At 45.1% G+C, this 16,995-nt stretch overlaps 1 pseudogene; it reads left to right on the top strand.

Moving 5' to 3' along the window:
- Positions 1–15,981: 15,981 nt before the first annotated feature.
- Positions 15,982–16,716, top strand: LOC122693197 (annotated as a pseudogene).
- Positions 16,717–16,995: the final 279 nt, after the last annotated feature.

Below are 16,995 nucleotides of genomic sequence, written 5' to 3'. Positions count from 1 at the left end.
CCAATAAGAGGGGCTACTCTGGCAATGTCTTGCCATGGCAAGGTCAGTAAACACTTCTTGATAAAAGACAGCTGTGGAGACTCCTGCTTCTTAGGCCAGAGTCACCCCAGACAGCTCAGTTGTCTTGGCCTCTGCTGGTTTTCTGGGCTTGATTCTCCAGAATTGCATTGATTCTGGGACCCAATCACATGACTATTTGAAGTGAGGAAGCCAACAATTGAGGGACTTTGTTGGGGGTCCAGTGGGTAAGACTCTGCGCTATCCAATGCACGGGGCACAGGTCAAGGAACTAAATCCTGCATGCCGCAATGAAGACTCGGCACCGCCAAGTAAGCAAAAATTTTAAAAAAGAAGGAGGATTGATGTTGAACTGTTAAAAATAGTAGACAGAAGGTTTACTACATCTTCTTTGTGGTTCCTTTGTGTTTATCTCATGCATAAAACCTATGACTTTCCATTTCATCTTTGGGTCCTATATTCCTGGCACAACACCAAAGAGAGTCTTACCATGGGTCCTCCACTCTCCTTTAAGGATATGATTCCATGTTTTAATAAAAGGCATATCTCTGGGACTTCTCTGGTGGTCTAGTGGTTAAGAATCCACCTGCCAATACAGGGAACATGGGTTTGATCCCTGTACCGGGAAGATTTCCCCTGCCACGGAGCAACTAAGCCCAACCACCACAACTCCTGAGCCCGCGCTATAGAGCCCATGAGCCACAACTACTGAAGCCCGAAAACCCTAGAGCCTGTGCTCCGCAAGAGAAGCCACCACAATGAGAAGCTCTCAGTTCAGTTCAGTCCCTCAGTCATGTCCGACTCTTTGCGACCCCATGGACTACAGCACGCCAGGCCTCCCTGTCCATCACCAACTCCTGGAGTTTACTCAAACTCATGTCCATCGAGTCGGTGATGCCATCCAACCATCTCATCCTCTGTCGTCCCCTTCTCCTCCTGCCTTCAAATGAGTCAGCTCTTCACATCAGGTGGCCAAAGTATTGCAGTTTCAGCTTCAGCATCAGTCCTTCCAATGAACACCCAGGACTGATCTCCTTTAGGATGGACTGGTTTGATCTTTCTGTCCAAGGGACTCTCAAGAGTCTTCTCCAACACCACAGTTCAAAAGCATCAATTCTTTGGTGCTCAGCTTTCTTTATAGTCCAACTCTCACATCTATACATGACTCCTGGAAAAACCATAGCTTTGACTAGACAGACCTTTGTCAGCAAAGTAATGTTTCTGCTTTTTAATATGCTATCTAGGTTGGTCATAGCTTTTCTTCCAAGAAGCAAACATCTTTTAATTTGGTGACTGCAACCATAAAATTAAAAGACGCTTGCTCCTTGGAAGAACAGTGCTTAGCACTTAATAATTGTTCAATTACAAGCCAGACACCAAAAGCTACCTACTGCATGGTTGCATTTATATATAGCTACAGGAAAGCCTTCCCTGGTGGCTCAGATGGTAAAGAATCTACCTGCAATGCTGGAGACCTGGATTCGATGTCTTAGTTGGGAAGATCCCCTGGAGAAGGGAATGACAACCAACTCCAGCATTCTTGCTGGAGAATCCCATGGTCAGAGGAGCCTGGCAGGCTACAGTCAATGGGGTCACAAAGAGTTGGACATGACTGAGAGCTTACGCTTTTACATAGGAAAGGCAAATGTTAAGATATAGTAAGAGAAAACAGATCAGTGGGTTTCTGGAGCTGCAGACAGGGGGGTTTGCTACACAGGGAACTATTGTGGAGTAGTTGTGGTAATGGTTCCATGGGTATAAGCATGTGTGCCTACTTAGTCAGTCAGACTCTCGTGACCCCATAGACTGCAGCCCCCAGGCTCCTTTGTCCATGGAATCCTCCAGGCAAGTAGATTTGGAGTGGGTAGCCATTCTCTTCTCTAGGGGATCTTTCCAACCTAGGGATCGAACCCAGGTTCTCCTGTATTGCAGGCAGATTCTTTACTGTCTGAGCCACCAGGGAAACCCTCCATGGGTGTCTACATTTGTTTAAAAGCACAGAACTGTGTAGTTACAATGGGTGTATTTGGGGACTTCTCTGGCAGTCCAGTGTTTTAAGACCCCATACCTCCAATGCAAGGGGCATGAGTTTGCTCCCTGGTTGGAAAAGTAAGACCCACATGCTGTGTGGTTAAAAAATGAAAAAAAAAAATAAAATGGGTGCATTTCATAAAATATAAATTATACCTTAATAAAGCCGATTTAAAAAAAAAATGCTAGCACTGAACCACTTGTACTTTTTTCTCTACTTTCAGGAATTATTAAGGTTGAATTGTGTTCTCCACACTCCCCCCACCGCACCCCCCACCCCTCAACGCCCCCCCCACCACCCCACCAAAGATTTGTTGATGTTCTCTTCAGAATGTGACCTTACTTGGAAACAATGTCTTTGTGATTGTAATCAAATCAAGATAAAGCCATACTGGATTAGAGGGACTCTAATCCATGGCTGTTATCATAAAAATAAAAAGAAATTTGAACAGAGACAGAGACAGGGAGAACATATGCAATAATGGAGGCCAAGATTGAGGTTGTGTGTCAAAAAACCCAGAAATGTCAAGGATTGCCAGCAACCACCTGCTAGGAAGAGGCAGGAAAGAAGCCGCCTAGAGCCTTCAGGGAGATGATGGCCCTGTTGATGTCTTGACTTTGGACTTCTTGCCTCCAGAACTTCAAGAGAACAAAGTTCTCTTGTTAAAAGATATCCAGTTTGGGCTTCCCTGCTGGTTCAGTATTTAAGAATCAGCCTACCAATGCAGGGGACACAGGGTTGATCCCTGGTCCTGGAAGATCTCACATGTGACAGAACAACTAAGCCCACGCACCACTACTGAACTCCACGAGCCTGGAGCCTGTTCTTCTCAACAAGCCACTGCAATGAGAAGCCCGAGCGCCGCAAGGGAAAGTAGCCCCCTTTGGCCACAACTAGAGAAAGCCCTTGCACAGCAGTGAAGACCCAGCACAGCGAAAAAGAAATAGGTAATATAAATAATATATAAATAACTTTCAAAAAATAAAGATATCCAGTTTGTGGCAATTTGCTACAATATCCCTAGGAAACAATTACAGGAACACAGAATTATTTTCATAATTTTATCTCCTGCCTTGAGGGGCTCTTCTAAGAGGAAACTGTGAGTCAATGAACCTGAGGTCTGAAAACTTCCTCTCGACCTAACACAAACTTGGCCAGCCCGCTGTCAGCCCAGCATCCATCCCTCTCACACGGGACCTTTTTGGCATTATTATATGTGGTGCTGTCTGGCTCCTATTTCATGCATCTCAACACTTGTGGTTTCCCTCCACTTTGTATCCTAAGCCCAGCTTCATATACAGCCCAAGCATGCTACTTGTAACACATGTCATCGTATGTGTGATGGGCTATAACATTTCAAACGTTAATGTGTATTTCCTTACCCTCCAGATCATCTTTTTTTCCTTCTTCCAGAAGAGACTTTTCACAACCTACAGTTAGCTCTAAATTTCCCCCAGCTTTCGGGAAATGGGGGTGGAGGGTGGGGACATCACTGTGCAAGGTCAGGAACAAAAGTCAATACATTTTTGTTTTTGTTTATTTCTTTTGTTTTTGACTGCACGGTAGGGCATGTAGGATCTTAGTTCCCTGACCAGGGATCGAACCTGTGCCTGCTGCAGTGGAGGCGTGGAGCCCTAACCACTGGACTGCCAGGGAAGTGCCAATACAGGTTTATTCATAAGCTCTAAAGCTATTTCTGTAATGTAAAGCAAAAAAATACTGAAGAAGATGACACAAAGCAGAGGCCCAGATAGGTGTGAGTTCTAAGTTGCTTCAGCCGTGTCCGACTGTTTGCAACCAGACAGGTGGAGACTGAGAATTTGACAGTCTCTCCTCACTCCCACCCCCACGCACGAGACTCTAAACTCCAAAGGGGAGAAGGATCAAGTAGCAACAAATCTAAACACACTGTATTTTAAACATGCATTGAGATGTAATTGAATTTGACTGCTTCAAATTGGCAAGGATGGAGACTTGAGATCAGAAATTGCGATTGAATAGTACTTCTATTTTATACACACCATATGCTTGTAGGGGGCTTCCCAGGGGGCACTAGTGGTAAAGAATCCACCTGCCAATGCAGATCTCTGGGTTGGGAAGATCCCCTGGAGGAGAAAATGGCAACACACTCCAGTATTTTTGCTGGGAGAATCCCATGGACAGAGGAGATTGGCAGACTACAGTCCATGGGGTCGAAAAGAGTCGGACACGACTGAGTGTCTGAGCATGACATCCGTATGTCCCTCAGACTGAGCAGCTTTTTTAATTTAATTAAATTATTTCCCATGGGATCACAGTTTCCTGACTAGGGGTGGAACCCACACCCCCTGCATTGGGAGCACAGGGTCTTAACCACTGGACCCCAGGGAAGTCCGCCATGAGCACATTTTTAACTGCTCACTGTCTCACTTACCTAACCCAAGTACCAGCCCTGTTCTTTCTTTGTTGCTTTTATTGATACCTTTCCATGATTTCCTGAACTTCGGGTTTTTTTCTGGGGGAGGATTCAGCTACCTGTGGAATTACTACTTGACCTCTCCTTTGTTAAATCTTTTGAGGTCCCAAACATCTCTGGGGTCCCTGAAATAGTAGTGTTTGATAGACCGCCTGTTTTCCGAACTATTATATCTGAGTAAGAGTTTTTCATATTTCCCTTTCACCGAAAGAGCCCAGTCTTTCTTTCTGATAAGCGCCTCTCCTTCACCTGCTGATAACCTCTAGCCTACCCTCCGCGGGTTCTGTATAAAAACCACTGCTTCTTTCTTTGTTTCAAGTTTCCTATAAGTGACTCTGCCCTCTGCCAGAGGTCCTTCTTCCATCTCTCTCAACCTAATTCACAGAGCTGAGGATTTCAAATGCAGATTTTCTTCCTCTTTTTAAAAATTGTGTTTATTTATTTTTGGCTGCGCTGGGTCTTCGTTGCTGCGGGGGCTACTCTCTAGTTGCGGCCCGCAGGCTTCTCATCGCGGTGGCTTCTCTTGTTACGGAGCACGGGCTCTAGGGTGCTTGGGCTTCAGTAGCTGCGGCATGCGGGCTCAGTAGTTGCAGCTCCCAGGCTCGAGGGCACAGGCTTAGGAGCTGTGGCACACGGGCTTAGTTGCTCCTTGAATGTGGGATCTTCCTGGACCAGGGATTGAACCCTTGTCTCCTGCATTGGCACGTGGATTTTTCACCACTGAGCAACCAGGGAAGCCCTTCTCCCACCTTTTTTCAAGAAGCTAAACACACAGTTCCCATGGAGTCTTCCTATCCATTGTGGTTGAACCAACACTGTAGACTTAAAACCCACAAACTCAAGGGCTTTTCTAATGACCACTCAGGATTCCTAATCAGCAAAGAATAATGGGAGGTTGATAGCGGTGTATCAGTCAAATTCCTTTGAATTTATCAACACAGAAAAAGGACTGCTACATGCTCAGGGGAGGGAAGAAAGAAGGCAAGAAATTTGATGAAATAGCTCAGAAATCGTGGAAACAATAATAGTCTTTTTTTGTTATTGCCATTTTGACCATTTTTAAGTGTACCACTCAGTGGCACTTAACTAGTGCCAAATCACGATATTGCCCAATTGTTACCACTATTTCCAAAACTTTTTCATCATCCCAGACAGAAACTCTGCACTCATTGAGCAATTGTTCCCCATTCTCCAGCCCCTGGTAAACTCTACTCTACTTCCTGTTTTCTACAAATTTGATTAGGCTAGGTACCTCACATAGGTGGAATCATACAGTATGTTTTCTTTTGTGGCTGGCTTATTTCACATAGCTTTCAAGGTTCAACCATGTTGTAGTATATATCAGAACTTCATTCCTTTTTAGCTGAATAATATCCCACAGTTTACATATACCACATTTGTTTATCCATTCATCTATGGATGCACAATTGGGCTGCTTCAGTTTTTTGGCATTGTGAGTAACGCTGTGGTGAACATGGATGTACAAATATCTAAGTCCCTGTTTTCAGTTCTTGTGGTATAGACCCAGGACTTGTTAATCATACGCTAATTCTGTGTTTAATTTTTTTTGAGAAACCTCCATACTGTTCTCCATAAATTCATTTTTAAGTAACATTTCTTTCTTTCTTTTTCTTTTCTTTTTTTTTTTTTTACTGATTCTTTATGTGATTTATAAAGTATTTCTCAAATGTGAGCATATCAGTACACTTAGAATGGACAAAATAATCTTGCCCTTCTCCATTTCTGCAAAAAAATTGGGATTTTGCTAGAGATTGCATTGAATCTGTAGATCCCTTTGAGTAGTACCAACATCTTAAACAATATTGAGTCTTCCAATCCATTACACAGGATATCTTTCCTCTGAGTTAGGTTTTTAATTTCACCAGCTTTGTATACAGTTCTCAGTTTACCAAGTTTTGTACCTCTTTGGTTAAATCTATCCTGAAGTATTTTATTCTTGTTGAGGAGCTATTGTTCTGTGGACGTTTAAGGTTTATTTTCTTGGCAACTTTCAAATGTGCAATACAGTACTGATAGGGACAAAGTAGGTGGTTAAATGGTTAATCCCAGGACTTGTCTGGTGGTCCAGTGGTTAAGAACCCGTCTGCCAATGCAGACGACATGGGTTCCATCCCTGGTCTGAGAAGATATCACATGCCTCAGGGCAACTAAGCCCATGTACCACAACTGCTAAAGCCCAAGTGCTCTAGAGCCCCTGCTCTGCAACAAGAGAAGCCACTGCAATGAGAAGCACATCACGGCTAGAGAGAGTCATCCTGCTTGCTGCAACTAGAGAAAGCCCATGCACAGCAACGAAGAACCAGTGCAGCCAAATACAAGTAAGTAAAAAAAAAAATTTTAAGGGGAGAAAGTGTTTGAAAAAAATAGTTAATCCTACTAGGGGACTATAAGTAGGAAAAAATATGGGAGACCCCTGTGGAGTAATGATTACTCAAGAGAGCAGGTTTGCTTAACCATAAAACCAAGCAGGATTGCTTAGCAACAAAACCATGCAACAGAAGCATGAGATATGCCCCCAAACACTAAAACAATGGGGGCATGAGACAGGTATCCTGCATAGTGAGCTCAGTAAGTTAGTAATCCCTAGGATATGCTTTCTGCACACATTAAAAAAAAAAAAAAATGCTAATTTGTGGACTTAGTTTGACCACATAGGGACAAGAAAACTCCCCTGCCCAACGGAGGAGGAGCTGATGATGGAAGCATGGCAGAAGGAACTGATGATGGAAGCACAGCATCTACTCAAGAAAGACAAAGAGGTTCTTCTCTCCCTCCCCACTTTTTCTTTGATTATAAAACTGTAGTCCAGGAGGTTCTTGGGGCATGGCATCCCCTCACCCACCTGCTTATAAGCCTCACAAGTGTCCTCTAATAAGTGACTTTTATAGTTATCATTTTGCCTCTTGCTGAATTCTTTCTGCACTGAGACATAAAGGGCTATGGTACCAGAGCTCTCTGGAGCTGCCAAAAATAACACCAAATGGTTTCACTAATTCTTAAGTACAGTCACCAAGCTGTGTGGCACATCCCCATGACTTCTTTGGAATTGTTTTGTTAATTTCCTTTTCATATTTTTTATAACTGGTATACAGAAATACAACTGATTTTTGTGTGTTTATTTGGTATCCTGCAATTTTACTCAAATTACTTATGGCTCTAACAGTTTCTTTATGTATTTTTTAGTGTGTTCTACATATAAGATCATATCATCCACAAATAGAGGTCATTTTATTTCTTCTTTTCCAATTTGGACATCTTTTATTTCTTTTTCTTGCCTATTTGCTCTCGCTGCATTGGAAAGAATTGACATTAGAACAGTCCAGTCACCTCACAGAACTTCTCTTTAGGATACTGCCATAAGGCATCTCTATTCTAAACTCTTCTTATGCATCTCCATTCAAGGTTGCAAATCCTGGGAGACAGAATTGGCACATGCCCATGACTTCTGGGCCAATGGCCTCATCCTTGCGGGTGAGATGTTGAAAGATTAGCCTTGCTTGGGCCAGAGACCTTCTCTCTGCTTAGAGAATAAGTCTGACACCAGAAGAAAGCAATGGAAGAGATGCCAAGAGGATAAAACCGATAAGTACTTCGGTACTTGAGGGTCCCACAAACAAACCACCAATCTGGTCTGCAAAGGTTAATCTCTAGGTGTCTGCTTTCTTATCGATTTGCTGGAGATAAGTAAAAAGTTCGATGTTGGTACTTTCCTGTCCATTCAAAGTGGAAGAGGATTTCTGTGAGGCAATAAGCAAATTGTCTGTTTTGGATCAAAGCATTATATGTAATGTCCAAGAGAGAAGGGGCAGCTCTGGTGCCCTGAACCGTACAGAACCTGTCTATGATCCTAAGAAAAATCAGGGTCAGCAAATACTTCATGTACTGAGACCTGGAACCCAAATGACACTTGAGCTTCTGTAGCTCACCATGGACTGGCAACAGAAATCTCTCTTACATTCTGACCTTAAGTAATATCTTTCTTGTCTACTTAAAGTATCCTCAAAAGACCTGGTTTCTTAGAAGTGGCATACCCTCTTTGAAACTAGATGTCTTCTTTGTAACTTTGGATCATTCCCTATTTAGGCAAGAGTGAATCTTAAACAACATAATTTTATACATATATATTCTATTTTGCAAATGCCCCCTGGTGGGCAGAACTAGTATAACAGTTCACTTCAGTTGCTCAGTCGTGTGACTCTTTCGAGACCCCATGGACTGTAGATCACCAGGCTCCTCTGTCCATGGGATTTTCCAGGCATGAATATTGGAGTGGGTTGCCATTTCCTTCTCCAGGGGATCTTCCCGATGGAACCCGCATCTCCCGCATCGCAGGCAGAGTCTTTTACCACTGAGCCAACTGAGAAGCCCCAGGCAAAGATGGGAAGTTGGTAGTGGGTAAGTTCACTCTCCAACAGCACAGAACACTCACACCCAACAGGAAAATCAGTAAGCCAAAAATCCCATGTATCATGTGAGAATTCAATAGGTACCTTATTATTTACAAAATAATGTAAGTCATGACTTTTTCTCCCCATCCATAATAGTAGTGACTAAAACCTCTGAGAACTTTTTAAACAAAGGTAAGAAGCATTTCATGACCTCTGACATAGAACACTTCTAGACAAGATCCTTCAAGTCTTCTCTTGAGAAATATCACAGTAACACTGAAATCCAGTTTCTGGACTTAGGCGGAAAAATGATCTGAAACTTACGCAAGGACTTGAAACTCCAAATTATATATGATTTGACCTTTACTGAGCCAGGGCAGGACTTCTCCAGCGGCTCAGCCATAAAGAATCCGCCTGCAATGCAGGAGATGCAGGACACTCAGGTTCAGTCCCTGCGTTGGGAAGATCCCCTGAAAAGGGCATGGCAACCCACTCCAGTATTCTTGCCTGGAGGATCCTATGGAGAGAGGAGCCTGCGGGCTACAGTCCAAGGGGCCACGAAGAGTCGGAGGCGACTGAAGGGACCCAGCACACACGCACAAGCCATTACAGCCCTTTTTCTGCTTCTTTCCCCTGTTACTCTATCCTAGATTTAGGGAAATTGTACATTTTCTCCCTCTCTGCCAGCCAGAAATGTCGCATTTGAATTTCAACTGGAGGAAGTGACACAAATAAACACCCATCTCAAGTCGTGTCATCTATAATGGTTTCTTAATTTTTAAGCAATTTGTAAAAATTTATTCTTTTTCCACACAGCATGGCATGCAGGATCTTAAGTTTCCTGACCAGGGATCAAACCACAGTCCTGCAGTAGAAGCACAAGTCTTAACCACTGGACTGCTGGGAAAGTCCCAGTAACGGTTTCTGATGAAAATTTTTAAAAAATTAGAGGAGGGGACTGTATTTATGCATAAATGTACATATTATTGTACATAATTCTCAAATTGCTAACTACAACATTAAACCTAAAACTGTAACCAAAAAAAAAAAAACAAATAAATAAAGAAGGAGACTTGCCTGGTAGTCCAGTGGTTAAGAATCCAGCTGCCAATGTAGGGGACATGGGTTTGATCCCTGAGCTAGGAAGATCCCACATGCCAGAAGGCAACCAAGTCCATGCACTACAACTACTGAAGTCTGAGAGTGCTGGGTCCTTGTTCCACAAGAGAAGTCCCGCAAGGAGAAGCCAGAGCACTGCAACTAGGGAGTAGCCCCCACCAACCACAACTGGAGAAGATGAAGTGGCAACAAAGACCCAGCTCAGCCAAAAATTAAAATGAAATCAAAGGAGGGGACCTGGCAGACCCTCTGGGATCTTCCAGTGAGTCACGTGGACCTGTCTCTGCTTTCAGAAGCAGCTGTAGTGGTAGGTTCCGTGTGAGTTCAGATGTACCTAGCACTTATTGATGAGATAGCCCATGACTGTCTACATATTCTGCCCCAGGACATTTCCAAATGCCACAGGAATCTGCTAGACCCATAGACAAAGTGTGCTGCTGCTGCTGCTAAGTCGCTTCAGTCATGTCTGACTCTGTGCGACCCCATAGACGGCAGCCCACCAGGCTCCCCCGTCCCTGGGATTCTCCAGGCAAGAACACTGGAGTGGGTTGCCATTTCCTTCTCCAATGTAGACAAAGTGTAGTCTGGAGCAAATTCATCCAAACGGGAATGGGGGTGGATGCTGACCCAGCCTTCCATCCTTCAGATGCACCATTCTGGGAGGCATTCTGTAGTTTCTTGGGAGTAGTTTTTCTGGCTCACTGGAGCCCCTGATACCCATAGCAACCATCGAGATAATGACCCTTTTGTGGCCTCTTCCTTCTCTGTTTCATTCTGCTTGGTCCCTCCTGGGATCATCTTCCAAATAAACTACCTTCACTCAATTCTTTGTCTCAAGCTCTGCTTTCAGGTGAACTCAGGAGTCATTATTGGTATTCTCATACAGGGACTTGGATATCCTGGCACCTGGTCCCTCTAAGGAACTATGGCTGTGAGTAGGAGAGAATTCTGCAGAGAACAGAGACAGATAAAGCAGAGGACTTCCCTGGTGGTCCATTGGCTGAGCCTCCACGCTCCCAGTGCAGGGGTCTCCGGTTCAATACCTGGTCAGAGAACTAGATCCCAAATGCTGCAACTAAGAATTCGCAAGCCACAGTGAAGACTCAGCACAGTCAAATAAATAAAAAACTATTAAAGAAAAAAAGGATGAAGGGGGAGAGAAAAGAATCCGGAACTGGACAAGGCGGAAAGGAAAGGCTTTGGCAGAATGCAGAAGAGGGTGAATGGAAATCCTGGACCATCCAAAAGGGAGCATCGACCTTTACTCCAGGGAGGAGCTCAAGACTGGGCTGAGGCTATAGTGACATATGATCTGCCTTCCTGTTGTCCTCCTAATTCTTATTCTGAAAGATCTAATGATTCCGTGAGTGCCCGACACAAGCAAGAGCATGCAGTCATGGCTATTGCCTCCACTGCAGAGATGATACATGACAAACACGAAAATTCTAAGGAGAGAAGGGAGTCACAGTCCAGGCCCTATGCCCAGGATCCCTAGTTCCTTCCTGCTCTTCCTTAGCCCCTTGTTACCCTGCTTTTCTTGATACTCCCAGCTGCCCATGGGGCTTCCCCAGTAGCTCAGTGGTAAAGAATCCGCCTGCAATGCAAGAGACGCAGGAAACATGGGTTCAGTCCCTGGGTCGGGAAGATCCCTTGGAGGAGGGCATGGCAATTCACTTCAGTATTCTTGCCTGGAGAATCCCACAGACAGAGGAGCCTGGTGGGCTACAGCCCACGGGGTCAAAAAGAGTCAGACGTGACTGAAGGGACTGAGCACCAGCTGGCCATGGGGTAGATTTTCACGGTAAATTAGAGGCAAGCAAAGGCCACTGTGCCTCTTCACGTTCCCCCCGTGTATTTGATTCTCAGGTTCGGGAGTAGGGGTCCAGTTTCACTGCCAGGGTCACACGATTGTATTACTTTCTGTTTTCACCCTCTGGACTTCCCTGGTGACTCAGACGGTAAACAATCTGCGTGCAACGCAGGAGACCTGGGTTCAGAAGATCCTCTGAAGAAGGGAATGGCTACCCACTCCAGTATTCTTGCCTGGAAAATCCCACAGACAGAGGAGCCTGAAGGGCTACTGTCCATGGGATTGCAAAGAGTTAGATGGGACTGAGCCTCACTTTCATCCTAATTTCTCCAGAGGAATAATTCCCCTCTTCTCACACTCCTTGAGAAGGAGGTTCTAGATCTTGTTATTCATTCCCTAACTTTATGAAGAAAAATTAAAGTTCATTAGGTAAACTTTCTTTGCAGTCCAGGGATTAAGTTCCCAATTCAGGGGGCCAAGTTCGATCCCTGGTCAGGGAACTAGATCCCACTTGCCGCAACTAAGAGTTTGTATGCTGAAAAAAAAAAAAGGTCCTGTGTGCCACAACTAATACCTGATGCAGTCAAATAAAATTTTGTAAAAAGTTACTTAGGAACAGGAGGTATCCTTTACCATGGATATCCTTATGGCTCTCACCCTTTACCAAGGGAATCTTGTGAGAAGGCGTGCCTTCAAACTAGAGGCAGTTTACCAGATATCCTTAGCTTTCACTTTTGTTTTGCAAAGAGCCTGAAAGTCAGAAATCAGTGAATAAGACTTTCTCCATTTCCACGTCTCTCCTGTGCAAACCTTGTGCATTCACACAGCCTTTCAGAACCCCTGGAATATGTTAGAGATTTCCAGAGTGCCCCATGATTATCCAGTTCTCCAAGGTATACTCAGATTCCCAGCCTGCCTCTTGCTAACCTCCACTGAAAGCAGAGCCTCAGGCAGCTGCTATGTTGCCAGTGGATGGCTATTGTTTTGATAATGCCCTGCGAGCAGGGTTATTTTTTTCTGTTGAGCTGAACTCTGAGTCAAATCAAATTGCCACAACTACCTAAGAATAGAGATTTTCCAGGGAGCTCCAAGTTCAGACAAAATATTGACTGTGCTCTGGGGGTGTTGCTTTTCAATGAGCTCCACAAGAGGTCAGTCCTCTCCATTGACTGGCTTTTTGTGGATACCACCCACCTGAGCTGGGGAGGGAGGGGGATGGGATGCATTCACAAGTTAAAATACCAATGATCCCATTTTCTAAGCACAGTTCAGTTATTTCTCTCGGATAGATGATTTTCAGTTTGTTCTGTGACTTTGGTTAGTTTCCCAAGTTCTAAAAAGGTTGTTGTTAGCTGTTTTGCTGGTATTTTCACTGTTTTTTTGTGGGAGTTTGTTCACTGAGGTCCTCACTCTGTTATTCTGGAAGCTGATCTCCAGGCAAGCTCATTCCTAAACAAGCTTCTTTCTCAAATATCCTCTATCTCTCAACAGAGTCTTTACTTAGAGTTTGTCCTGCTTCCATCAAACTCAGAGTCAGCTGTGATTTAAACTTATTCTGATGTGGACTATTTCAGCTATCCTTAAGGTGTACAGTTCTCTTAAATGGAACTTCCGGAAGTCATTGTGTTAGTGGAAGCACACTGATTGAAACCGCCCACCCTGCCCAGGCACCATAGTAACCATTTGCATGAGTTGTTTTACAACAGGAGGTCCTGGTAAGGAACACAGAACTAATAAGCCACCACCAACCAGAAGAGTTCAGGAAAGGTCAAGAGGAGACACCACATGTCCGACCACTTCCCAGAATCCTTCTTGCTGGCGTCCATCTTGGCTGAACAAGGCTGCACCACCAGGAAGGACTCTGAGTCAGAATGACTGGCTAAAGACAACCCATCACCATAATCCCGAGACTAATCCCATCACCATAAGACTGCAAGCAGGGCAGTTCTCCTGGGTTCCCTTGCCCTCCTGCTCTCCACCCGGGTGCCCTGTCCCAATAAAATCTCTTACTTTGTCAGCACATGAGTCTCCTCGAACAATTCATTTCTGAGTGTTAGACAAGAGCCCGGTTTCGGGCCCCGGAAGGGGTCCTCTTTCCTGCAACAATTGGAACGTATTCATCAGATCATCCCACTTCCCTCGCGGTCCAGTGGTTAAGAATCTCCCTGTCCAAAAAGAAAAAAAGAATCTGCCTGCCAATGCAGAAGACACGAGTTTGATCCCTGGTGTGGGAAGATCCCACATGCGAGAAGCAACAAGGCCGGTGCGCTGCAGCTACTGAAGCCCAAGGGCCCTAGAGCCCGCGCTCCACAGCAAGAGAGAAGCGACCAGAAGGAGAAGCCCTTGCACCTCAACAAAGAGTAGCCCCTGCCACTAGAGAAAGCCCACGCGCAGCAACAGAGAGGCAGTGAAGCGCCCCCCCCCCCGGCCCCCGCAAAATGAAAAATAAACCATCCCACTAGCCTGCTGCGCAGCAGAAGACTGCTTACTGACAACAGCATCCTGGGCAGAAGGTGATAACTTGAGAACTGTTAAGTTCTCTGTACAAGTGCCCTGGCTGGAACAAATCCCAGTAGATTCTTCTCGGTCTAGTTTTTATCTGGCTTGCCATCCAGGGTGTGTTCTTGATCCATCATTGCTAACTATGGGGAAGGAAACACATGGTGGGCTATTTGGGAGGAGGCGCTAATCTCTCCTACTTAACTCTGGACCTTTAGCCGGGCATGAGTGGAGCCAATCAATAATATCTTATCTCCAGACATCTAAGTCCTTCCCCTAAGAATCAGTTCAGATTGTTTCCATGCCATTTGTGACTTTACTACTGGGACATGAACTGTGCCTTTTTGGGATCCCAGTTGATAATATGACAAAAGTTTTCTGTCATTAGTGAGTTTTTGTTAACCTCCGATGATTGTGAGTGAAAGAAATATACACCAACTCCTCTATCTCCATGTAATTGATTTAAATAAAGGAATATTAACATCAATGAAAATACACATCATTGATGAAACAAGGGAAGGGAGACATGGATACATACCACAATCATTTCTGCTGGATAATTGTCACCTGGGACTCAATTTAAGACTAAAACCTACACCTTTCATTTCCAAGAGATTAGTGCAGTATCATGAAAACTGAATAGAGGAAATCCTCACAGATCCTCATTAATACCCACTAAACAGAGAAATACAGTCTCCTAGAAAAAACTGTTGTTTTTTTTTTGAGAGATGAGGTCATTTCTACCTGGAATTTATTTTAACGCTATAGATTAATAGCACCTGCACATAGCTGAGGGGAGAAAAGGAGGCCATGAAAACAGAAAAACCTGTGGAGAGGTCTTTCCCTGACTTACACCCCATTAAAGCAAGAAGCTCACCTCAGGGGTGAATGAAGTTCCCTTATATTTAGGGGCAACTTACCCCATGAGGAAATACAACTTACAAAACAGCCAGCAAGGAAGCTATACATAATGAACCTGAAGCAGAAGCCGAGCCAAACGAGAAAATAGATACCAAAAACTATTACCTGGAACAGCAATTTGAACAAACAACAGATAAAAGTCTACCCGGAGGAACTTCTAAACAAGATAACCCATGACTCTAACTTCCTCTCAAGTCTGTGCAGGAAACTGACCTTCCAGACTTATTATTTAAACTCACATAATGAAGGACTCCAAGAGTAGCCAGGTAAATAGTGAGAGACCCAAGGAAAATAAACGCAGAATGTTTATAGTCAATTATCAAATCTTTCTAAACCAGAGGTTGGCAAAGTTTTTCTTACAGGGCCAGATGGATAAAGATTTTAGGCTCTGTGGGCCAAGAGACACAGTGAAAGCTCTTATTATTTAAAAATGTAGTCATTAAAAAAGGTAAAAAATATTTTTAACCTGTGGGCTGTTAAAAACAAAATTAGCCACTGGTCAGATAGGGCCCAGAGCTGTAGTTTGCTGGTCTAGACTTGTTGATATCCTTTAGTCGCTAAGTTGTGTCTGATTCTTTTGTGATCCGCTGGACTGCCGCCCGCCAGGCTCCTCCGTCCATGGGGTTTCCCAGGCAAGAATACTGGAGTGGGGGCCCTGCCAAAGGGAGTCTGCCCATGCAGAGTCCGTGCACCCACCCTTGCCCACGCACCTTTAGTCATGGCCTGCAGCAATGCGCATATGGAAAGCCCGCCCTGGAGTTCCCGGCCCCCGCAGGGGCGGATGGTGCCTTCAAGAAGGTGAAGCTTCTGAGAACAAAGGGAAATACAGGACCCGCTTTTTCTTCCAGCTGCAGTTTACCTTTGTGTGCCGCACGGAGATCATCGCCTTCAGCAATGTGCTACGGGCTTGCACAAGCTGACCGGTGAGGTGCTGGGCGTCTCCGTGGACCCTCAGTTCACTGACCTGGCTTAGATCAACACCCCCCACCCCAGAAGGAGGGAGGCTTGGCCCCTTGAACATCCCCCTGCTGGCCCGTGTAACCAGAAACTTGTCCCATGATTATGGTCCCAAGGAGGATGAAGGCATTGCCCACAGGGGCCTCTATCATCGATGGCAAGGGTGATCTCCAGATCACCCTCAGTGATTTGCCTGTGGGGTGCTCGGTGGATGAGGCTCTGCGGCTGGTCCAGGCCTTACAGTTCACAGAGGAGCATGAGGAAGTCTGTCCCGCCGGCTGGATGCCAGGCAGTCACAGTCAAGCCCAGTGTGAACCACAGCAAGGGAGTCTTTCTCCAAACACAACTAGGCTGGCAGATGGGTGGCAAGCTTGGGCTGTTGGCCACAATCTGTGCCCCTACCTGTGTGCCCCCTCCTGACCCAGGAAAGGCCAGACCTGCCTCTTTAGACTTGACGGTCCAAGATGGAAGAGGGGCTAAGCCAAGGCCTTCTTAACCTCCTAGCTGAGAGCTAGGTGAATGGTGACCCCCTCTTTGGAGCCCACATAGCTGGGAACAGGCCTAGAGGTGATTAAATAAAGTATTAGTGCATACGTGCTAAGCTGCTTCAGTCCTGTCTGACTGTATGTAACCCTATGAACTGTAGCCCACCAGGCTCCTCTTGTCCACCGGATTCTCCAGGCAAGCGTACTGGACTGGGCCATTTCCTTCTCCAGGGGATTTTCTAACCCATGTCTCCTGCACTGGCAGGTGAATTCTTTACCACTGAACCACT

Source organism: Cervus elaphus, chromosome 5, assembly GCF_910594005.1.
Source record: "Cervus elaphus chromosome 5, mCerEla1.1, whole genome shotgun sequence".
Lineage (NCBI taxonomy): Eukaryota > Metazoa > Chordata > Mammalia > Artiodactyla > Cervidae > Cervus > Cervus elaphus.
This window is presented reverse-complemented; position numbering and strand designations above follow the sequence as displayed.